At 41.7% G+C, this 25,152-nt stretch overlaps 1 long non-coding RNA gene across 1 annotated transcript in view; it reads right to left on the bottom strand.

The window, feature by feature from the left end:
• Nucleotides 1–25,152, bottom strand: part of LOC142829558 (uncharacterized) — an 82,254-nt gene that overhangs the window by 11,726 nt on the left and 45,376 nt on the right. The window contains exons 4-6 of the long non-coding RNA XR_012904062.1: nt 19,725–19,788; nt 7,911–7,987; nt 5,568–5,635 (exon numbers count right to left, since the gene is read on the bottom strand). This is a non-coding gene — a long non-coding RNA (uncharacterized LOC142829558). The remainder of the gene's footprint in view (nt 1–5,567; nt 5,636–7,910; nt 7,988–19,724; nt 19,789–25,152) is intronic.

Genomic DNA, 25,152 nt, shown 5'->3' with positions numbered 1-25,152 from the left:
CTGGCAAGAGCCGCATTTTTTGAAGCCGCCAGTTGACATCTTGCCGGTTGCCCTGAGGCAGTTGTTGTTTGCAGCCGAGTTTTATCTCTGAGTAAATGGCAATGTGGCGATAATGTCTCTGTTCTGCTGTCTTTATCTGTTGTTTTTGTCTTTCTTTCTATTTAATTTTCTTTTCAGGGAACGCAACTATGTACAAGGGGCAAAAGGGAGAACAGCTGAAAGGCGGGACATAAGAACAGTAAGGGGTTTCTATTCTTACTCCCATTCAATTCTTGTTTTTTTGTTTTTTTAAGAAATAAGGAGAAAAACAAGGGAAAACGAAGTAAGGGTGTATGTACAAGGAGGGAACTAGAAATAATCTAGTTCAGTGAGCTAAATGAAGAGCGTAGTTCCAAGCGTCTGCAGCCTAAGGCAGTAAAGAGGAACTGGCAGGGGGCCAGACCGCGCAAGACAGAAAAGAGCGCGAAAGCCGCGAGCCCGCGGCACATATGCGGTCTGGCCGAACACTGCTCATCACAAGCTTCTGTCTGCGGTGCTGGGGCAACCCCAGCACCCATAGTGGAGCACCCACGGGGACATCCCAGAAGAAGGATTAGTTACCTAGACCATCTGACATATTGTTGGAAACCTGTAATAAGAATTCCACAACCAACACAGGTAACATGTTCCAGAGGAGCTTTTTGGTAACTGTAAAGCTAGTTATTGCCCTTGCTGAAGAGTAAGCCAATTTCTTCCTGACCTACCCTCAATGGCTATGGAGAACATCTGACCACTGTCCTTTTAAAAGAACAAATGCTTATATATTTGAAAATGTTTTTCTTCCTTCCCCACTCAGCCTCTTCCTCTTTAGACTAAAATTGTCCAATTCTTTCAACCTGTCCTCATACCACTTCATTTTCATTGCTTTTCCCTGCACTCTGTTCAGTTTGTAAATTACTACAGAAGAAGCTTCACCTGTGCTCAATAGAGTGGAACAATCTTCCATGTTTTACATACGACACTCCTGTTAGAATTACATTTGTCTTTTTTGCAAGACCATAACACTATTGATTTGTATTGAATTTGTGGTTTGCCATAACCTTCAGCTCCTTCTCTACAGTACCACTACCTATCTTGTTATTCCATTTTGTATTTATGCATTTGATTTTTCTTCCTAAGCATATTACAAGCACAATTTTTCTTTAGTTTATTGATGTCTCACCAATTCTTCAATTTATCAAGACCCTTGTGAATAATAATCCAATGTACTTGCAACCCTCGAAGCATGGTGGCTTTCATGCATTTTATAAATTTAGTTTCTAACTCCATCTTCTTAGTCATTAAAATATGAAATAGCAACAAACAAGATCAGACTCCTGAAGATTTCCACTAGATGCATCCTTTCAGTTTGACAACAAACCATTGGATAAATTACTCTGAGCATGGTTTTTCAACCATCATATAGTTATTTCATCTAGACTATATTTCCTAGTTTTCTTATGAATATATCATGGGGGGATCATGACAAAAGCCTTATTAAAGTCCAGATGTACCACATTTACTGCTTTCCCCCCAACCAGTAAGCTGATTATGTCAAAGGAAGAAAATAAACTGGTTAGGTATGATGTGTCTTTGAGAAATCTATGTTGACTATTACTTATTACCCTCTAAGTTTGAACAAATTCATTGCTTAATAATTGATTCCAGTATCTGGAAAGACATCTAGGTTAGGCTGGTATTAATGGTCTTTCAAAGTATTATTCTAATCTATTTGCGTAGAACAACCACAGATCAGTATGGGTAATCATTATATCTGATCTTTGGCGATTAAAATAATGGTAACTGATTTTGGGGGAATAATTAAAACTTAGAAACAACTAACTTGCATAAAACACAGTAACACTGTTACTCCTGTATCTTTGGCTGTACTGGAAAACTGGTCATTTCCATATTCTTTATAACTGGTTTCAGAACGCATAATGGGCCATGAGCAGCCAAGCTGCACAATAAGAATTTTGCGCCTAAGATATTTTGGTGAGCAAAGCTCATGTTATAAGACTCTCCTGTACAGAGAGAAAGCTCCATGAAGTCCTGTTCCAAGTGACCTATATTCTTTATCAGACCGTTCTGGTGCCTCTCTTTTGAAGGAAAAAAAAGTTTAAAATAGCAAGTCTTCAGTTTTTGGCTGTCATTTGCTACAGCTTGCACATCAATATTCTTAGGAACCTCAGCAGATGAAGGAGTCTATGCTACAAACAAAAATACATATTAAAAGAAGAAAGTTTGTTTTGATTGGTATGATTCAAAGACTTAATGGCTCTTTGATTTATGAAGGCTGTAGTTTCTCATTCCTTATATTTTTCCCTCCTCTCCAGTATTGTTTATTATTATTATCCATTTCTTGTTAGAAAGAACAGACCAAGATGAAATTAAAGAGCTCTTTCTGGCATTTCAGGAAGTCATTAAGTTCCACATTCCACTAAACTAATGGTACTTCATAGCATTCAAAAACCTAAGCATTGATCAGGCTAATGCAAATTGAAACTTGCACTAAAAATAACTCTGAAGGAGGCAAGAACAGGAAATTCTTATTGTAATTTCCAGATCCCAAACATGATTCAAAGAAGACATGAAAATGAAATGGAAGGAAGAAAGAAAAACAACTTTAACAGTGACATTAACCTATAAACTTTAATAGTTCACTCTTCCCATAACATCTTTTCCATGCTTAAATGGCATTTTGGGACCCAATTCTGCTGTTGAAAGAATGAAAAAAACTCCAGAGTATCAGATTTTGGAGTTTTTTGGTGACACACTGTTTCTTAATTTTCCTCTTAAAGAAGGTAAAATTGAAAATATTACTGTTATGTAGTGGGGGTGTACTCTGTATTATTGTGATGTAGTGGGGGTGTACTCTGTAACCCGGGGTTCCCTGCACTGTGATGTGAGATTCCCACTGACTCACCCATGTATATTGGCCAAGACACCTAGTTCCAGCTTGAGCAGTTAGCAAAACTCTTCCCAGGGGGAGAGACAAAGGAAGGGAGGCGGAGATACACACCTGGCTGGAGGACAGGGTCTGGGAGCAAGGCAGTTGCTGGCTGGGAAACATGAAGGGAGCAGACTAAGCTGAGTGCTGAGGGGTGATGGACCCCCTAACCCAAGGGGTCGGAGGCATCCTGGCCCCGACTCCTGTAGCCACATCACATCTGTGATGTGCTGTATCCTGGAGAAGTAATAAACCCCCTCTATTCTACTTGCTGGTGGAGTCTGTTCTGGCTGCTATGGGGGTGCAGGATTGGAGGTGTTAGCTATGGACAGTGTAAAATCGAAATGGAGTCTGTGGACTGACACACAATTCAAAATGGAACCCAAGAGACTGCTGCCACCAAAACACCACCCTGGCACACGGCACGTAGTTATGCTCACAGCACCACCAAGCTGCACACGGCACAGAATCTGCACAAGACACCAAAGCTTTGCACTGGGTACACCTTGCTTTTGCACTTGGGACCTTCAGAGTTTTCCCGCCTTGTGTTCTATAAAATCCAGATTCCTGAGGAGATTGGGTTGGCAGTTTCCTGTACCATCCTGGAGGAGAGTTGTTCCATCATCAGAGACCGTGGTGAAGGCCCAGTCCAGTGACAGACCGGACCTGACTCCACTGTCACCCACAGGGTGCTTTGGCCCACAGCTTAGCAATAGCTCAGCTCAGTGAGCCTCAGCTACCTGCTCCTCCCCACACTATTGGGATTGTGACCACAGATCTCTTCCATCATTCTGCACCTGCTGTGGCAAAGGCCCTTCACAGCACCCAGAACTGCTCTGCCCGTAATTCATACTGCATGCTGGTCCGTTGCGAAAGCAGGGACTAAGTAGAGAACTGAACTGTTTGCCATACCACCACTAACACCAGAGCATCAGAACGCCTCAGTGTTCCTCCCCTGAAAGCTACCACCAGCTAAAGAGTGGAAGGTCCTGCGCTTCAAGCTGCCTCAGACAGACTATTAAGTTCTGCCGTTTGTTATATCTATCCTGTCTTCTACTACATCAGTGGGTGAGGGGTTGTCTTATGTGTTCAGTGTTTGTAATCCATTGTTTTAACTGACCTCTTCTCTGTTGTACTTTACAGCCTATTGTTAAATTTGAACACTGTGTGTGTCTGTGTTTTTTCGGACTCGAGCTGAGAAATTCGCCGGTGACAGATATGGTGGTTTCCAGGTCAGACCATCTTCTGGGACTAAGGCATTTAACATAGTTTAAGATCAGGCCTATTAAATTTAGTTTACTAGTGCGCCTTTGCAGGTAACAGGGGGAACCCCGATGCGCCGTCACAATTGTACACACCTATATCCCAATCAGGATTCTTATTTTGCCTTGCATAACTATATTCTGCTGCAATTGTGTTCTAATTATCTTGTGAACCACCAGTTTAATGCTTGGGGGAAGACATTTTATTTGACATTAAGACAGCAATACTTACTAGATCAGTTGCTTGCGAAAGTCCTCTCAGATATCCAGATTTGAATCCCTCTAATTTTGGCTGATATTAGATATTTTGTCACTAATAGCGTTATTATTCTTTTGTTGCATGAGTCAGGTGAGGCAATTCCTAACCACTCTAGGTAACCACACAGCAGTTAAATACTTACAGCTGACCCAGGACATGACACTCAGGTACTGGAATTGTAAAATTGAAGTAGTATAGATGTTTGGGCTCACTTTGGAGCCTGACCTCTGTGTCTACACAAAGATTCCAGAGCTTGGGTTCCAGACAGAGCATCAACACTACAATTTTACACCCCTACAGATCATGGCTCAACAGCCTGAGTCAGCTGACCGAAGCCAACCATCAGAGTTGAACTGCTGTGTAGATATACTCTATGGAGTCTGCTGCCTAATGCAGTCCTCAGCCCCAAGCTGGGTGCCTAATCTCTCCATATAGTGCTGGGGGAGAGCTAGGAACCTAAGACGTGGAACTGCAGACGCTCACAGGGCAGGGAACTGCCTAAACTAGCCAGAAATGCAACTCAGGGGTCTCAGGTGCCTAAACAGCTGCTGATCTGGTGCACATGGCTGACAGTCCAGAAATAGGTGTCTCCCTCCACTCTGAACCATGTCCTGGAATTAGGTGCCTAAGCCAGGTCAGCCACTTAGGTCCCCATAACCTAGCAACCATGACACACTTGCTCTCTTGTTCATGCTTAATATCCCTCTCGGGCTCACTCTTCTTTTCTCTGTGCCCTTCTTTGCAGGGGCTCTGCTGCTCCCCAAATTGGACGTGGGCCATCAATCCTCCTGCCATGGGGTCTGAGAGGATTTTAGGCAGAGTCAGAGCACACCTATGGGATGGGTGTTCCCTTGCCTAATTTGAGTATCCTCCATAGGGGACTTTGGATACTTCAGCTTGAGCTACGGCTCCAAGTAGCTTGTTAGCTGTGGGTGGCATTGGTACTTAAGTAGCTTTTCAAATGCTGACCAGCAGAAATATAGACGTAGCCTGCACTACTTCCAGATGTCAATCTAAGTTATGCAACTTCAGCTATGTGAATAATATAGCTGAAGTTGACATACATAGATCTACTTACCAGGGTATCTTCACTGCAATAAGTCAACGGTGGGTGAGCTCCTGCTGAATCCCCTTACTCTTCTCATTCTGGTGAAGTAGATGGGAGAGCACTCAGCATTTGATTTATTGCATATATACGCTGCTGAACTGACTACTGCCCATTGATCCAGTGGGAAGCGAAGGCATGTCTTTAGTTACCTATTGGGTTACAAGACAGTTGATTGGGAGTTCTGAGAAGATCACTGGTGCCTAAATGGAGAAGTTGGGATAATAAAGAGGCAGATAGGTTCCTGAATACCTTCAAGGAGCAGGATCCAATAGGCTAAAATATTTCAGTAACAGACACTGATTTCCTGATTAAAAATGTAAATATTAACATCGTAATCAACAGAAGACAGAATAAAAACCACACTGCTTAAGATGTAGCATTGAAATACAATTACTAGTTTGTCTTTTTTGGCCAACATACTCTCAGCATTTAATTAGCCAGATGCCACATCCTGCAATGTTCTGTGTTCTTCCTAGGACACTGGTCACATAAAACTTTGTCTTATGGCTATTCGTATAACTATACTATAACTTTTATTGTACTGTTCATAATCCAAGTTATTACACAGGCCGGTCAGACATTTATGCATTCACACTGAATAGTTGCATCATCTATCCTTTTGTGACTTACTAATAGTGATTCATGTCAAGAGCTAATAAAAGTCTGAATTGAATGCAGATACTAACCGTTACTGTAAGACTTTAATGGCTAAGATAGTGTGAACATGAAAGCAAATGGAAAGTTTTTAAATAAACCTTAACACTTTGTGTTACGATTTTCTCAAAACTTCCCTAAGCAGAGTTATGTCTGTCTGCAATAGTAGTTGGTAAAGCACCAAGGAAAACCTACTTGCTACAGAAAATGTTATTGGTGACTCAGTAAGTGGCACTCTTAATAGCTAGTACTTCTTTCATACCTTTTATTCAATACGGCTCAAAATACACTGATTTACCTGCCGCTTCACAATACTCCTCTCGAATAAGAGTGATATGGAGATCACTTCAATACTAAAAAGCAACCACATGTGGGGTGAAACAAGGCAAACTTTTAACAGTGGACAGCAACACTACATAGCCATTTAGGTTAGAAATATGGGATACTGTACTGAATGAAGTTGAATGAATTTTAGGTAGGGAGACTGTACAGCAATTATTGAATCTGGTATTTGTGCCAGTCTAGCACCTTTTAGTATTAGAAAAAGACCACATTGCTTATTGTCCACAAATTGTCAGACCCTTGGTTTACACCTTTACTCAAAAGGAACACTTCCAACAGCACTACAGGGAAAGTGCCACCTGCTGAAACACCAGCATCCCTCCTTACCTGCAGCATCCTTTGTGTTGCACAAGGTTTCCTGTTCGAGTACTAACCTGGTCTGGCTACACTTAGCTTGAGAAATCAGACAGGATTCCAGCACAAGGTGCTGGAACTATTATTAGGCGTTATTTGCAAAGAATGGAGTCTAAGCCACAACAGTCAAATCAGCCATGCCAACGAAAACCAAAACTGCCCTATTTAAGAGATTATGTAAATGTGAATCATTCATTTAACACAATTACTGTGATGTTGTTACTGGAAAGTAGTTACATTCCACAAATGCTCAATGTTATTTCTGGGAATAGATCTATAACTGTGAATGAAACATGTTTCTTTTGTTTATGTGTCTGGTATTTCTCACCATCAGCATGAGTCTGATCATCTCTGTAAGAATTCACAGCTTTTTTAAAAGTCAAACCAAGAGCATGTAAAAATTGTTTAGGCACAAGCAATAGTCATCCGTGGCTTTTGCAAATTCCATGGCAGTATTAGACTGCCACCTTAAAACATCCATATTTTAATATATTGATCAGCCAAAAAACAAACTATGACCACCAATGTGAACATGTCAAATAAGCCCTTCACTCACTACATTGGCTTCCCATAGATAATTACATATTAGGCAAGAGACATGAATTTGATGCACATGCCTAATAATCAGGGATACTGGAATAATTTGTATAGTGGTGGCTCTGAGACCCATTGAACCCAACTGTAAACTCTATCTAGTGGAAACCACTTCAAGCCATAGGGTGTGGCAACTCCCCCCAGCCGGGGAGCAACTGACTTGCTGGGCCCCTGAGCAAAGTGGGAGGGAGGCTCTGTGCTCCTGAAAGGGGGCGGGGCCTTGAGCAGAAGAAGCAGGGGTTCAGGCAGTAGCTCTAAGTAGTGTTCGGAGTGCATCATGCTGACTCTCCCTGCCCCTTCCCCACCATCACTGAGAAACACCCAGACTGTGCCACACAGTGCGTCGACAGCAATTTAAAGAGCTCCTACCACGACTGGTCCTTTTGAATTTCTGGGCCTCAGGACTCCCCCAAATCTGTGTTTGGCCATTCAAGAGAAAATAATTTCTATATGGAAATACAATAAAGAGGTAAGATTTAGTATACACAGGGAGCATATTTTGCAAGGCTAAATTTGCAATTGTAACATTTGTTTAGCATATTGTTTTGTATGGAATGAAAGGAAGTGTCAACAAAGGAGTAAAACCTTCACTGAGTATGACGATTCCTTTTTTTTTGATGTTTGTGACAACCTCTGTACACATTAAACAGCTCAGATCTATTTTTAAGAAGCTAGGATCCTGTCTACGATCACCGCCCTCTACTAGAGCCCAGATAATGCTTCCTTCCACCACATTGCCTTGAGGAAAATGCACACAGGAGTCATCCAGAGACTCCAGCTGGTCACCATTGAAACAGAAGAAGCTTTGGACATTTAGAGAACTTCATAAAGATTGAACCTCTCTAGTCCAGCACTATCTGATTTGGCAACATCCATGATCCAGCATGATTTTAGTTAGCTGGATGTCCACTTATCATGGGTGCGGCCAAGTTTCCTATGGTCCTATAAAGTTTATTTACAGCCACCAGTCCTGATTTCCAGTGTTCTTTGCTGTTACAGGTTGAACCTCTAAAATCCAGGGCCCTCTGGTCCAGCAACATCTGAGGTCCAGCAGGACCATGGATATTGCTGGAACAGAGATGCCCACTTGGGTAAGTTAAGGACTGGTGTTGGGGAATGCAACACCTGTAGTAGCAGGGCCGGTGCAGTAGAGAACCCAGCCCCAGCTGGGGCTGGCAACGGGTAGCACAACCCTGGCAAGCAGAACTGGCAGACAACCCCAGCCAGGGCCAGCATAGCAGGAAGCGTAACCCTGACTGGGCCAAAGGCAGCAGGGCTAGCTCTGGACTGGAACTCGGCAGAGCAGTCCAGCCTGGCAATGAGAGCACAGCCCCAGCTTGGGTCTGTGAGCTAGGGAGTGTAGCTCTCTGTGATTTGGGACTGTTCAAATCCCGAGGGTGCTGGAGCAGGGAGGTTCCACCTGTAATTAGCTCTAATTTACCCCAAAATGTCTTCTAACAGCCCAGTAAGCAGTGGAAGCGTTGGTAATGGTAATGCTGCTAGACAATACTGACCTCCCACAGTTCCACAAATTCTTTATTTCAACACTGGTCAGGTCCCAAGGATGCCGGACCAGCGCGGTTCAAACTACAATTTCGAAAGAACTCTCTCAGGCCTGTGCTGATTGAGCTAGCCTTCCGCATATCCCAGCCTCAGTTTCTTTACCTCAGCTTCACTCCACACCTACCCCTCTTATACTCTCACCTCCCATCCTAGGCCTTCTCATTTAGCTTATACTGTCCTAATCAAATTCAGCCCTCCATGTCCCCACAAAAGTTATTACAAGGAGGAGGGAGAAAAATTGTTCTCTTTGGCCTCTGGGGATAGGACAAGAAGCAATGGGCATAAATTGCAGCAAGGGAGGTTTAGGTTGAACATTAGGAAAAACTTCATGTCAGGGTGGTTAAACACTGGAATAAATTGCCTAGGGAGGTTGTGGAATTTCCGTCACTGGAGATATTTAAGGGCTGGTTGGATAGACATCTGTCAGGGATGATATAGACAGTGCTGTGTCCTACCATGAGGGCAGCAGACTGGGACTTCAATGACCTCTCAAGGTCCCTTCCAGTTCTAGTATTCTATGATTCTATGAAAATGGCAACTCACACCATAAACCAAATTCATGGAACTAACATGATGTTTGATGCCACCACACTATTCCTTCTGATTGTGCGATCTACCCCTTTCTCCTGCCTTTGTCTGTCCTTTCTATTTAGATACAAGCTCTTCAGCTAAGGACTGTCTACTACTCTGAGATTGTACAGATTGGACCTCCCTGGTCTGGCAGCCTTGGGACCTGACTGTCCTGAATGACGAAATTTACCAGATTAGGGGAGATCCCCTGTCACTGGCCTTCCCAGCCCCTGCTTCTGCCAGGTTCCATTGCAGTGGGCTGGCTGGAGCTCTCCAGGGCTCCCCGGGAATGGGGCTTACCAGCACTGCTGCTCCCCTGCCTGTCTAGGACTCTTCGGGGATGGGGTTCACCAGCTGCTGGTAGCCCCACTGCTGCCATGTATTGTCCGCTGCTCCCTGGCTGGCTGGGACTCCTCGAGGATAAGGTTCACCAGCTACTGGTAGCCCCACTGCTGCCAGTCCTGCTGCTGCCACTGGTGGGCTGCCCTTCTACTCGACTCGCAGCTGGCTCTCACTCCCCAGTGCCAGGGCTCTCTGTCCAGCAACATCCGTGGTCCAGCTGGACCACGGATGTTGCTGGACCAGAGAGTCCCAGATTTAGGAGGTTTAACCTGTACTGCACGTAGCACAATGGGTGTCCCATTCTTGTAATAAACATGATTAATAGTCTACAAACAAAAGTTGTGTAGTACCTTATATCAATAATGCTGTACAGCAAGAGGAATAAGCTGTATTGCTCTAAAACCCCCTTTACACTGGTACAACAGAATCCACATGAGGAGTTTTGCCAGCATAACTATTTTGGTTAAAAACAGAGGATATACTAACCAACATTATATTGGTACAAAAGCCAGCCGATACATCTACACTGAAGAAACAGAATCTCTGAGGCAGCAGCAGCAGCAAGTCTCACCACTCAGGTCAACTGTCATTGGGTTTGCACTGAAAAGCTAAACCTACCAAGACCTACCTTTGGGTTTGGGCTGGAGACCAAGTTTTGAGACTCCCCCCCCACCTCATCAGATTTCAGAGCTCAGGGTCCAGCCACACGATTAAATCCACACTACTATTTTTAACCCCATAGCATAACCCCACATCAGCTGACCTGGATTCTGCGACACACTGTTGTAATTTGTTTATTTTTGGTGGGTGTTTCCGCTTTGCAGAGGAACCCTGTGCGCTCTATAGAGCTGGCCTAACGATATTCATGTTAATTTGTTACCTGGAACAGAAATTTCAAGCATCTCAGGGTGTTTACTGGATCATAATGCATAGATATTACAGTACTTCAAAGCAGCACACAGAGAATCACTTACTGTAAAGGTAGGGCCTGACAAAGACATGGAAAAGAGAAATTCTTTAGTAATTTACTCTGTGCCTACCTCTAAAAATCCCTGTTTCCATCTTCTGTGTTTGCTCTGTGGTTCAGAGTCAAATTGTCTTCTAATGTATTCCTAAATCCCATCTGGCTTCTGTTTTTGCACAGGTGTGTGCCAGGCAGAAATCCAGCTGGAGGCATAGATTTTGACTGCTAACTAAAACCAGCTGATTTTTTTGCTTCCCATAATTAGTATGATCTACTGAAGCAAACAGTTTCAATTTGAAACCCTAATTAGAGTACTTCTGCCTTACACCACTATCAAACTATAACAGTCTCTTCCTTATAATTAGAGTGATCCTATTCTGCATAGTGACTCTTAATAGCCCAGCTAATTCATTCCAAATTGAAAGTTTGCATACAAGATCTCAGAGGAAGAGTGAATTTATTTACCAAGTAATAATAATTTTAACCCTTTTTTGAAGTAATATGAACAAAACAAAATAAAATAGTATATCCAGTTCTGAGAGTGCAGTATCTAGCTCAAAAATAAAAATCTGATTTTAAGGCAGTAAAAGAGAATATTGTACACTATTGCCTAAAGGCACAAGGAAAATAGAATTTACCAGATAGAATTCAGAGTCTCCTCTTAAAGTGGCTATATGACTATAGCACTTAATTCTTTTTAGGAAGTCATTTAATTATAGCTGGCACTTCATATAGAGCCGGGTCAAATTTGATAGCTTTAGAACTGAAATGCTTAAAAGAATTTTTCAGAAATATCTAGATGTATCTTGGTGTGTTTAAGGATTCTAATATTTTTTTCAATTTTGAACCCTAACATTTTCCTAAGAGTATAAAAACCGAGGAATGTAAGTTTAAGTTCAGCATATAGTTCCAATATTTTGGTGGGAGTGGAGGCTTTTTTTAAATTTGACATTCAGTTGATATTCTCTTCATTTCTCATTTTATAAACAGATTAAATTACTTTTTAAGACCTTGATCTCTGCATTACATATCCAAACATGTAATGTCTATATAGTGGAGGTGTTCTCTCTCATTCATAAAATTGAAATTCAAATTTAACACTTGGACAGCACAGACAATTCAGCACCATGCTAAAAGCCAGAAAGCACTGTAAATACATCTACATTTCTATAGCTTTTCTTTGTAAAAATGTCTTGATAGAACTGGAAATGCGTTCTGAGTAAATAAAACTAGGAGTTTTTTGCAGAATTGATGGTATCATGGCTGGACTCACTGTTTTGACTCTCAAAGCTTATGCCTGGAGCTTCTGCATGGTTTGAGTTTTCAAACTTCTACAGGCCCTGCTCAAAAGTGAGGTGAATTCTCAATCCCACTAGCAACACTATGCATGGCCTGTAATGCATAGAGAGACTTGGAGGAGGCAGCTAGAAGTGAACTGTTTATCTCTAGTACAGTTTTTACTGTCCTTTATTAAAGTAAATCCTGGAAGCAGGAGAGTCCAGGAAATTAAATTTGACTAAGATTAGATTGCACATTCTTCTTCTTTCACAAAACAATTCCAGATAACAATTTGCATTTGCCTTTTGTCTTCTGTAACACGTGCCAATCAATTACCCATCTATTTCCACTTGCTTTAACATGCTAACCAATAGTCTCCTTTAGGTCTTATTGGGGAGATGTGCTTTATTTTACAGTATTACTATAGTGCCTCGAAGTTCTAACTATGGATTAATCAAGCAACCCTCTGTACTTTAAGCCCACTAGTAATTGACAAGTTGAATTCTCTAGTTGTTTCTTACCTGGTATCTTTAAAAGGGAAAGCTACAAAACTAAAGAAAATGTATAGTGTAATAAATTAATGTGCATATGAACACCTATATAAAAAAACCCAATGAATGGTACTGAAGCACCTTAGAGACTAACAAAAAATATATATATAGTATCATGAGCTTTCATGGACACAACTCACTTCTTCAGCTCAAAAACGCATGATGGTGTGTGTGTGTGTGTGTGTATATATATATACACATTAGGGATGTTAAGAGGTGGGTTTCTAAATGAGTCCGATAAAAATTCTATCGATTACTCGATAGACAGCTCAGCTCGGTCCTGGCTTGCTCTGGGTACAGAACCAACCCCACTGTGGCTTTGCATTTTACAAGGCAGTAGGGGTGGCGGGGGAGGAAGCAGGCTGCCTGGTTCCTGCCGCCTTTTAAATTGCAGCGCTGTAGCGTACTGTAGTTTGGTCCCGCATCCAGTGCGAGCTGGGACTGTGCTGGGCTTCTTGCCCAGCCAGCAGCAGCCCCTGTGTGCAGGGGACCCAATGGGGAGTAGGGACTCGCCTCAGACAGAGGCTGCTTCATGGCAGTAGCCCTTCCCCACCACTGCCTCTGATAGAGGCAGCAGCAAGGGGGTGGGCAGGACTACAGAGACAGCGCTGGGGAGGACCCAGCTTTTAAGCCAGCGCCACCCAGCAATGGCCCCTGCTTCCTTCCCCCTTGCTGCCTGTTACAGAGGCAGCAGGGAAGGCAAGTGCGAGTAGTCCACTTGACTACCCGATAAGCCTAGGCTTATCAAGTAGTCGACTACTCTCTTATATCCCTCATATATATTTGTTAGTCTCTAGAGTGCTACAGGACCACTCTTTTTTAAAGTTACTGATTAACACAGCTACCCCTCTGAAATCTATATAAAGTGTTACTGTAGCTACAACAGGAGGCTAATTAATTCACTCTACCTGCTGTAGCAATTCTATTCCTTTAAGGTTGCAAACAAAGGAATGTGTTTCCTCTGAATCCATTTGCTTTCCCTCTCAATGCACATACTGACTATCAATGTAACAATTAAGGATGTTGGGTTTTCATTGAAGTAAAATGCTTTGTGAAAAGGGTCTGCTTCCTGCAGACTTCCATTGGAAAAAAAATGAAGTTTTTTGGATGGGACTACAATGTTGATTTGGAAATCCTGCTGTGATGCCTCATTGGAGTTATAGTTCCAGTATATTGTGACCCATTCTGCTTCAAAGGACAGGCTCTCTACCTAGAGAACACTGCTCAGGCTGCATCATGGCAGTGCAGTAAGAGGGATCTGTGGAGCATCCTATGAGATGCGCTGTGGCCAGGAAACCCCACCCAGAAAAGAAAATGAGGGCATGATATATCCAAACAACAACTCTCATAGCAATATTTTGGGTGGTTAGGAGGTGGAGTAAAAATTTCCAGTACAGATTGAAACTCTCTAGTCCAGCACCCTAGAGACCTGACCAGTGCCAAACCAAACCAAAGAATCTGCCAAACCACAGGAGATCAATATTGTTTAGCAACATTAGCAACACTTCTACTGCTTACTAGGCTCTTAGAAGACCTTTAGGAGTTAATTAGAGCTAAATAACAACCAGAACACTGGGAAACAGGACTGGTGATTGTAAACCAGCTTTATGGGACCACAGGAAACTTGGCTACACCCATGAAAAATGGGGACCTAGATAAGTAAACAATGCCAGACCATGGATGTTGCCAGACCAGAGAGGTTCAACCTGATTTGATTTTTTTTCCTGAAAATTCATCATTGTTCCCAGAGATTAACTGATTTCTGACCCACTCTAATAATATTTCAATAGACAAATATTCATATAATTATTTCCATCCTGAGCAATCTGCTCCTGGCATATAAACATTTCATCCACTAATAAAATGCAGCCATTTCTAAAGTTGATGGTTGGCATCCAGGCAGACAACTGACAAAGTAGGGAGAAAAAAAAATGCAGTCAGACATCAGTGCAACCCTCTCATTTCAGAAGTAAACTAAGTATTGCTGGTGTCTTTAAGAGCTGGTAAAAGCTCTCTGTACCTTTTATATAGATTCTTAGTAGTTTTATTTGTTGTGTAGCTGTACAAATACTAGAAAGAACCCATACATCAATTGCTTTGATTTTTCAGTTCAAATTCCCTTTCACCCTGCCACATTTTGGTTTCTCTGCCATTGTTTGCAGCATTACTGAGTCAAGGCCTGGAAATGCTACATCAGTCAACAAAGTCATTGTAATAATTTCTGTCACATTATTCTGTCCCATAGTCTAGGGTGCTGAAAGCCAATGAACCAAACTAGAAGCCACTTTGCTGCAACAGTCCCAGCAACAATGCCCATAATTCAAGGCTCACTGTAAAATTGATCAGTCTCCCTTATCAACTATACAATGGAGTGAAATATTGCAGTCTCTAGATTTGTAACAGGATTTGGCTGTTAGCAGTTTTATTTTGTGATCCCTGCATCAAGTATTAATAAAAAGAGCAAGTTAGTTTGAGGACCTTCTTTACCCTAGTAGAGATAAAAAGCCACCTGTACACATTCTTCAAATGCTCTTTGTATGCTGAGTGTTGAGGCAGCAACTTTCATAACCATGCACCAAGCTAAAGGAGTATCTGTCAGTAATAGCAAAATTAACATCCTTTTACAGACCTCCAGCCATATAAAGTTAAGTCCATCACATTTTATATTTTGTATCTGACAGTTCTCTCTAAACTATGCTTGAATTTACTTCACTTATTTGACAATACATCAGAATAGGATGTCCTACCAATACTCACAGTGAAGCCTGAGAACATAAAAGTTCAGTGTTATATTGTGCAAAAACAATGAGTCATAGGTTAAAGATCTGGTATGCTCATGACTTCCGACTTTCCCTATCCTTTGTTTTTCTCCTATGGTGCTTTGATCTTGTATAGAGGAGAAATGGATGCAAATTGCACAATTATTTTAGTTTCATAAAAAACACATTTTCCATTTTGACAGTTAAACAAGGTTTCTGCTTCATTGAAGGACTATAAAGAGGAACTATCATTATCCAAAGAAAAGAAGACATGTCATCTAAAAGAGATTTGAAAATATTCCTGTTCCAGTCTACCAAAGCTTGAGAGTATCTCAAGATGTATGTTATAAAACTTATACGGTCTTCATACAAAGCAGCTATACCCTGACACTTAAAACAAGGAATTTATACAGTCATAAAAATCACACTTTGCAAAAAAAAATGTTCTACAGATGAATACTGAGGTGCATGTGGGGGACTGCTGCTTTTTAATATTGTTCATGTGATACCATTAAAAAGATAATATAAAATAACAATAGTTAATTTTGCTATTAGAAAAATAAACTGCAAATTGATAAATTGACATTTCTTTTAGAAAGGGGAAAGACATATTGTTCTAAAAATCCTAATCCTAAAAAAAAATTGGATTATCCACATATGGGGAAAGGTTTTCTTTTTTTTTCTTGCTTTTATTTTGCTCTGCAGAATGTCTACCATGTTCACTAATTTAGGAGTGCCTAGACTAACCAAAGTGACACAACTAAACCTAATAAAATTAGGAGAAAAATAGAAACTGCATTACATACAGTGTAAACATTTAATAAATTTACTTACTGTTTCCACATATATTACAAAACATATTACTTGCAAAATAAAAAAATATATCTAGCCTTTACCTCATGGAGGATCTGAAAGCATGTGATGAATAGGAGTAACCTTTCCTTTAAATTGAGTCAAAATTACTACAGTTTGTGTGTTACACTTTCAGGGGCCCATTTTCAAACCAGCATCTCACTTGACTTTCAAACCAGCACATTCAAAATCCACTTTTGTATGCCCAAATTGGATAGATAGTCCAAATGATCACTTTATACATGCACACACATTTGCTTGGGCATTTGCTGAGGCCCTCAAAAGAAAGTTTGACCTTAAGCTTATCTAGTTTTTAATTTAGTTTTTTAATACATTTCATCATGAAAAATTTTCAGAGACAGAACGTAACTATATTAAGCTTCTACTTGTTGGAAATGTTTTTTTAAAATATTTTTACTATTGACACCTGTGAATTATCAAAATATTGTGATTTTTTTTTAGAACTGTGCTTTTACTAGTTAAGGACTGAAGAAACAATAGGGTGATATTTAGTATGCAGTGACCACTCTCTCTGTTCCTGCAGCTAGGAATTTGTGGTCTTCAGAACTGAAGTTGTCTATCAAGGAACTCAGCAAGCAGTCATCCTGTAAAGGGACTTGACCAGCACCTTCTCTAATATATAACCAATGCAAGACCGCCGAGATAGGAACGATCTCCTATAGTCTCAGGGTGTAGTGTCTAAAGTTGTTCCAATATGACTGGATCACCATTTACAATGGAAGGTACTTCAGCCTCACATTCATCTACATTAGTTATAATAGGACATAAGGTAGGGAACAGAGGAGTAATTATAAAACAGAAAAGGGAAAGAGAAAGAGAAGGTGCTTGATTTGAAGCCAGGGATGTGCCAGCACTCATCAATACTAGCATAGAGGTCTCACTGAGAATAACAAGGCTTGGCTGCTTAACACCTATTGGGACTTCTACATACATACATAGAAATATCCCATTCCACTACATCAACTTAAATTAAACCCTGAATTGGAAACAATGGAAAGATAACTCACTGAGAAATAACTGTTCCTCCATGAGCCTGCAAAAGACTAACATGTCTCTAGCTCCTCTCTCCATTCCTAAAATGTGACATCATCTGTCTTTATCATCAAGTTGTGTACCATGCAGTGATCCAAAATAAATTGGTTAAGGTACCAGATTATTTGAGGGAATAAGGGCATTCCTATAAGAATCATTCCAGCTTGCGTGTCTCTAGCCATACAAAATACTTTCTCAAGAAAAGGACAAGAAGAGTAGTTTGAAAAGGGCTGCTTTTTATCCCTTCAATAAATATTTTCTCTCTCTCACTTCAGGCTATTCAAAATAATAAAAGAAATATAATACAACTTTAAATGAGAATTTATATCTCACATTCTTTATGACAGCTGCTTTTATTTCATTTTAAATTAGCAAAGCCTTTATGTTGAGTCTTTGGAACTGACCTTGCAGAGCAGTAATACTGTTAGCCCCAAAGCACATGTTTCCTATTTAGCATTTCTAAGGTAACAGTCCTCGTGAGAGTGGGAGAAATGAGACTGAAACTTGCAAGAAAAATAAAAAACCATATGTCTCTTTTTTGAATGGTGTTAGTCAGTATGGACACTTGCAAAGAAGAAGTGAAAGGATATAGTCTTACAAAGAGCTGTACAATATGTTCCAAAAGTTACATTTATCTATTCCATTAGCATGTCCCATCAAGTCAGCCTGCACCATATGGGAGGTTGATTGTATTTTGTGATCTCAATTTGAAAGAAAAAGTCTGAATTACCACCATGTTACTTCAATTTTATACCACGATAGCACCAATTATTTGAAAACAGTCAATAGAGCTATGCTAGAGTTGCTGGAGCCAACAGAGTTACTGTGATTTATATCAGAGCAGAATCTGGCTTCCTGTATGCACAAGAGGGTCAAGTTATGATTGCTGCTGGAAGCATAATTTCTAGCTCCCATAATTTTGTGCATGGAAAATCATAATGTTGCTTTAGAACAGTTATTTTAAATTGATCGGTACAGGATGCTCACATTATGTGATCTTTCTTCAAGGTTAAGCTTCTCACCTTCAAGGTTCTGCACAATCCCTTCTCCCACTGCTAACTTTCTTTCCACACAATGTATTAAAGGCCCATTATCCATTTTCAGATTTGTGCCATGCTTTAAAGTCCCTCCTCCTTTTGAGGTACAATAATATCCTTGCTAAAGTTAATGGTAAAACTGCCATGAACTCCCAATCCCCTCTGGGGAGTAGGATCAGGATTCTTGTGCATCAAATGGGCTCAGATTCTTAAATAAAAATCACTCCTTGAAAAAAAACACACTTCTTCCACAAAGCTTTTCAATAAAATATAATAAATAATAAATTATTGTCATTTAAAAGGAGCTTCAGCTAGCATATCGGGGAGAATGCATCTGTACTTTGCTTTCTATGTCCAGTTTAGACTGCGAAGCCAAGGATTTCAAGAGGAATCTAAAACTTGGTTTCTAAGTCAGTCAAATATTTAGTCTTGATTTCCAAACTACTGAGCACCCAGTAGCTCCTATGGAATTCAAAATGAGCTGTTGGAAGTTCAGCATTTTTTAAAAACAGAGATCAGTTTTTTAGGAGCCTAAGCAGGAGACCCATTTTTCAAAACTCGTCCTTTGCCCTAAACAGCCTGGCATTGGTTTGCACGAAGGATTGCCTTGCCACATGTACCAGGCTGCCACAGCTGTGGTTAGCAGAGATATCCAAGCTAGATCTAGTTCATTATACAGGAGAAGGGTTGCTGGTCTATGAGGGTTCCAAAATCTAGAACTTGCTCCCTCATTTAGTTCAAAATAGTCTAAATTTGGAAACTGAGCACACTACATGAGACACTTGTTAGACTGAATTCTTCAGGAGAGCTGAGGGCATTTTCTCTACAATGACACAGGAGTGGAAAGAAGTTTCTGTAGGTGGAGTTGGCTGAGTTCCAGCTCAACAGAAATTTTTGTAATAATTCTGTTTAAAAATTGTATTATTCGTTGGGTGCTTAGAGACCTGAATAGGCATCTTTATAGTTAATGTTTAAAAGCAAAGTAAATAAATAAGCAGCCTTCTAGAGCATTCAACACATCAATATTTATATTGCTTATTCATGATCAAACATTGATCCTGAGCATGGTGTGTGAGGAAGGTAAATAGGAGAGAGGGGTGTATATACAATCACTTCAACAAATAGATACACCACCATTTCTGCTTTGATTTATTTTACTTTTTAAGGGGGGGGAGAGAAAGGTAGGCTTCTCAGCTTTTGACAAGATTACTCACCAAGGCTCTTAAGCGAAGTAGGCACCCATAAGAGGAGAGAGAAGATGTTCTTGTGGATCAGTAACTGGTTGAAAGACAGGAAATAAAAGGATAATTATAAATGGTCAGTTTTCGCAGTAGAGAGGTAAATAGCAGGACCCCAGGGATCTGTACCACAGCCACTGCTGTTCAATTGACTTATCTGATCTGGAACAGTGATGTGGCCAAGTTTGTGGAGGATACAAAATTACTCAAAATAGTTAAAACCAAAACTGTGTGTGAAGAGTCACAAAGTGAGTTCACTAAACTGGGGTGATTAGACAACAAAATGGCAGATGAAATTCAATGCTTGAAAAGTGCAACGGATACACATTGGACCCAACCACACACATAAAATGATGTGTCTCAATTACATCCAAGGGGATTAAGGGGTTAACTACACCTAGCCAGGTGGAGTGACCAATAGGAATGTAGGTGGGACTTTTCAAACTGGGACAAAGGAATTTGGGTTTTTTTCCTTTCTCCCTTTTGTCCCTCAGGGAGAGTTCTCTGCAGCTACAGAGAAGATTGCTAAAGCGAAGGCCCCATCAACTGACCATCCTGCTCCCATGAATGTTCCAGTCCCTGTTCAATATCCCAGGAAACTCCAGGTCCAGGGAGTGGAAGAACAACAGAGACTGTATCCTCAGGGGGGGTTCAGTGGAGAACCATGTGGGGATGGGGTGTGATTATGGCATGAATAGTAAGTATAATCAGGCGGATACCTTAACCCAGCCCCAGAACATGCATGAGGTTTGGGAAGGGGGTGAATGTGAATCTGGGAAGTTGTCTGTGACTAGTCTGTCCTGGGAGCAAGGTAAAAGTTTCTCTGAGTGTTTGCCTGAGGGAGATAGTTGTGTGTCTGTGAGTGAGGCCTCTACACGACTGCCTGGAGCCTCAGAGGAGAGGCTGGAGTCAGATTTTTGGGCTCTCCCTGCCCTATTTCGGGAAAGTGTCCCTCTGGTGCAGTCTGGAGTGGCTGGCCAGAGTGAAAGTTTAGTTGGGGAAAAAGATCAAATTCTGGAGGGTGTTCAGTGTGAGCAACCTCTGTGTGTGGAGCCTGGCAGTTTGGCTGCTGAGGAGGGCGGCATGCATGTGGGGGAAGGGTTTTTTCCCAGTTCTTTGTCTACAGGAGGTGCCTGTCAGCCTGGATGGGCTGAGGAGAGTGCTGTGGGCCCAGATTTAGCTCTGGGGGCAGCTGAAGCCCAGAAAGGGGAGGGGAAAGTCTCTGATCTTTCCCCAGAGGAGTCTGTGTGTTTTCCTGAAGGGGGGTTGTGTGAAGACCTGCCTGTTCAGGGGATAGAGGGATCACAGGAGGAGTTGGTGGTTGCTCAGCAGGGTGATGCTGCTGTAGAGCCAGGGGAAGATGAGCTTTTGCTTGCAGAAAGTCATAAGGAAGAGGATCCTTATGGTGGGGCTGGCCAGCAGGTTGCTGTGCCTGAGGGGGGTAAAAGTGACTTGGGGATAGAAAGATCCTGTGAGGAGCAAAGGAATTCCATAGCCATTGTCAGCAGGGGAGCCACACCCAGCCAGGCCTATGTCTGTGTGGGAGGGAGTTCACAACCTAAACCCACAGGGCATGGGGGAGGGGCAAGACTTGTGTTTGCCCAGGAAGGTTGCAACTTTTTAAATGTAAAAAGCCAGAATTGTCAATGTACACTTAGGATGTATTTGTTCCTGATACTTATGTTAACTTTCATGACCTCTGTACTGCTGTTACTAAAATCGTACCAAAACCCTGGAAACTGTTACGAGATGTATCCAAGGACACACTGGATGTTCAAAAGCTTTGGGACCCTGGTATTTCACTGTTAATACTTGTAATTAGTGTTGGAGCTTCTCACCTGAGAAGGGGCATTCCAAAATTGATATGCTGTGTGGGAAGGGAAACTGAGGCACGGCAACATTTTGTGCAAAGGGACCCATGTAAGGTGTCTAATGAAAGCTTGTTCACTGCTGATTCTATGTATGAGATGTGTGTACATGTGTGATGTTTATATATGAAGAGTCTCATTAACAATCTTACTCTCAACATTTTCTTCCTTTCATTAATGTATCTTTAGAGTTTAGATTCTAAAGGATTGGCCAGCGTGATCTTGTGGGTAACATCTAAAGTGAAAATTGGCTTGGAACTGTGGCTGAGTCCGTTGGACCAGGAGGATCTGTTTGGAGTTGGTGAGTGTAGGTTTTATAACCTCTCACCTGTGTGTGAGGCCTAAGTCTGGTGATGGCTGCTGGGAGTGCTGGGGTGTCTAAGGGGTTTTGCTGGTGAGGCTTCCGGCTGACCGGGGAGGCAGCTGAAGTGCTCGGTGTAATTTGAGGGGTGCCTGGGAAAGGACCCCGGTTGAGGGCGGTAAGTAGCCCTGGTTTTAAGCAATTCGCCCTGAGCTGACACTCTCAGTGGTGCCAAGACCTGGCCTGGTGTATGATAGTGGTGTATTTCGCAAGAGGCACAGAACCTGGTCAATTGAACTTTAGATCAAGACCCCACGCTATTCTAAATTTGATTTTGAGACTGAGAGTTTGATTGGTTAATGAGGCATTTTTGGACTCAACTACTTAATATTCTCTGTATAGCTGTGATGGTACTCTATGGATATGGAAGCATTTGCTTACTTTTCCTGTCTTCAAGTGTTTAGTCAAGTGTGCATAATGTATTTACTATGTTTTATCTTAGACCTACAGGAAGAAATCACAGTCAGTGTGGCCAGAGGCTGTCCAGCACCATCTGTGATTTGGTGGGCATGTCATGATTATGAGGGTTAGCCAGCAGCCTGGGGATTAAGGGGTTAACTACACCTAGCCAGGTGGAGTGACCAATAGGAATGTAGGTGGGACTTTTCAAACTGGGACAAAGGAATTTGGTTTTTTTTCCTTTCTCCCTTTTGTCTCTAGGGGAGAGTTCTCTACAGCTACAGAGAGGGACAAGCATGTCTCTCTCTCTCTCTCCAAGATACCATTCTTCATTTTCTGTAAGTAGGGTAAAGTTTAGGTAGTTTTGTTAGGTTTTATTGTTTTATGGATTGGGTATGGGATCTGAGATCTGGCACTGTTTAAAAGATGTTTTGGCTTTTCTTTGTAACTAAGTTCTAGACCCATGGAGTTTCTCCATGACTGTGTCTACACTGGACCACTTATTCTGGAAAATCAGCCGCTTTTCCGGAATAAGCTGCGAGCTGTCTACACTGGCCCTTGAATTTCCGGTAAAGCAACGATGCTCTACTGTACAAAATCAGCCTCTAGTCCGGAAAAACTATTCTGCTCCCGCTCGGGCATAAGTCCTTATTCCAGAACACTGTTCCAGAAAAGGGCCAGTGTAGACAGCCCAGTAGTCTTTTCCAGAAAAAAGCCCCGATCGCGAAAATGGCGATCGGGGCTCTTTTCCGGAAAAGCACGTTTACATTGGCCACAGATGCTTTTCCGGAAAAAGGCCTTTTCCGGAAAAGCAGCCTGCCAATGTAGACGCTCCTTTTCCGGAAAAACTGAAAACGGAATAGTATTCCGTTTTAAGCATTTCCGGAAATTCATGCCAGTGTAGACACAGCCCATGAGTATATTTTGTTACCTCCCTATCTAGTCATTATGTTTGCAACAGAAATATTGTTGTAATAATAAAAGTTCTTTCTTTTCTTTTTATTAACCTGGCAGTGATTAATTGTGTGCCTTGATTTTTATTTTAGGGGTAAGATTTCCCAAATGATCTTTCTCCTGATTTCTTTATCAACATTTGGGTGGTGGCAGCGGAAGTTTTATTCCCAAGATCTAGGTTTTTAAGATTTTGGGGAAATTTTTATACCAAAGCCTGGTAGATAAGGCTTTGGGGTACACTTGTTGGCCCCCACTTCTGCATTTATCATGCCAGAGTGGGGAAGGAGCCATGACAGAAGAGATCTTGGATTATTGTGAATAGGTCTCTGAAAACATCTACTCAATGTGTAGAAGCAGTTAAAAAAAAATCTAACAACTTGTTAGAAAAAATATATCATATATACTAAATACATGAGTAACTTTTCCTCACTGGAATAGTCTCACCAGTTTTAGTGGGACTCCAGTTTATAAAGATATTAAGGTGTGTATTCAATATCAGGTCTACACAATTGGCGTTTGGGTGCTCATAAACCCCTGTATTTCTTGAGCATTCTATATAGTTAAAAAAAAAGTAAATGTTACACATAGTATCACTGTTCTATTTGAAACTATGCAAAATTTGTGGGACTAGATACCCTAATCAGGCAGTTTAAATGTTGGTTTTCGAGTTTCATTTTTTAGATCTGAGAATAGCCAAAGAGGAAAGTAACAAAAAACAAAAGCAAGATCATATGGTATCTATACAATAGGTTAATCCATATACCTTGGAAAAACACCAGCAAGTTAATTACATTCTGCCTATCTACATTCCACTAACATTTCAATTGGGGAGAATATTCTTTTTCACCTCTTAATCCAAACTGTTGAGCACAGACCTGTTGATAGCGGGGGGCAAAGGAGTCAATTGCCCTAGGGACCCAATGCTCCTACCTGCCACTGCTGCTACTGTGGCAGCCCAGCAGCCAGAAGCCCAGACCTCTTTCATCTCTGCCAGAGCGTGGTGCCATGCACTCCACGAGACTCTGAGGACTAGGGTGAGGCCCAGCACTATGCTCCCTGCGGCACTAAGGGCTGGCTGCTCCTGGCCCTGCCCCTTTCAGGGAGGAGTAAGGAGGTGAGTTGGCTCCACATACACTTTGCCTAAGGGCCCGCTCTACTGGTTGAGCAGTGTTGTTGTGTGTTGTCAAACAGTCTGCTGTGTTTTACTTCAGAAATGGCTGCTTTTTAATGGATCCCTGTGTTTGGTTTGAACATAATAGAACCATAGCAATGTAGAGCTGTATAAAACTTGAGAGGTTATCCAGCCCTGCCCCCTGCACAGAGGCAGGACCAAATAGCTCTTAACTACCCCGATGTAATTTTAAGAACAGGTTACAAACACACCTGAAATGATGGGAATTCCACAAACTCCCTTGGTAACCTATTCCAGTACTTAACTATCCTTACAGGTTTTTTTCTAGCTAACATAAATCTCTGTTGCTGAAGATGAGGCCCTCCTAAACTTCTCATCCTTCCTTCAGAAGTACTTTGCACTTATCTTTATTATCTTGTTGGGGACCGCAGCTGCTCTGCCCTAGACGTCCCCAGATCAGCCGCTGCTGAAACTGACCAACGCTGACTACAGGAAGCCCGAGGCAGAGTTGCTCTGCCCCGGGCTTCCTGGAATCAGCCACTGATCAGTTTCAGCAGCAGCTGACTTGAGGACGCCTGGGGTTTTTAAGTTGAATCTGTATGTAAGTCGGAACTGGCATCCAGATTCAGCCTGTTGAAACTGATCAGCGGCTGATTCTGGGAAGCCCGGGGCAGAGCAACTCTGCCTCGG

The sequence above is a fragment of the Pelodiscus sinensis genome, chromosome 5 (assembly GCF_049634645.1).
Source record: "Pelodiscus sinensis isolate JC-2024 chromosome 5, ASM4963464v1, whole genome shotgun sequence".
Taxonomy (NCBI): Eukaryota; Metazoa; Chordata; order Testudines; family Trionychidae; genus Pelodiscus; species Pelodiscus sinensis.
This window is presented reverse-complemented; position numbering and strand designations above follow the sequence as displayed.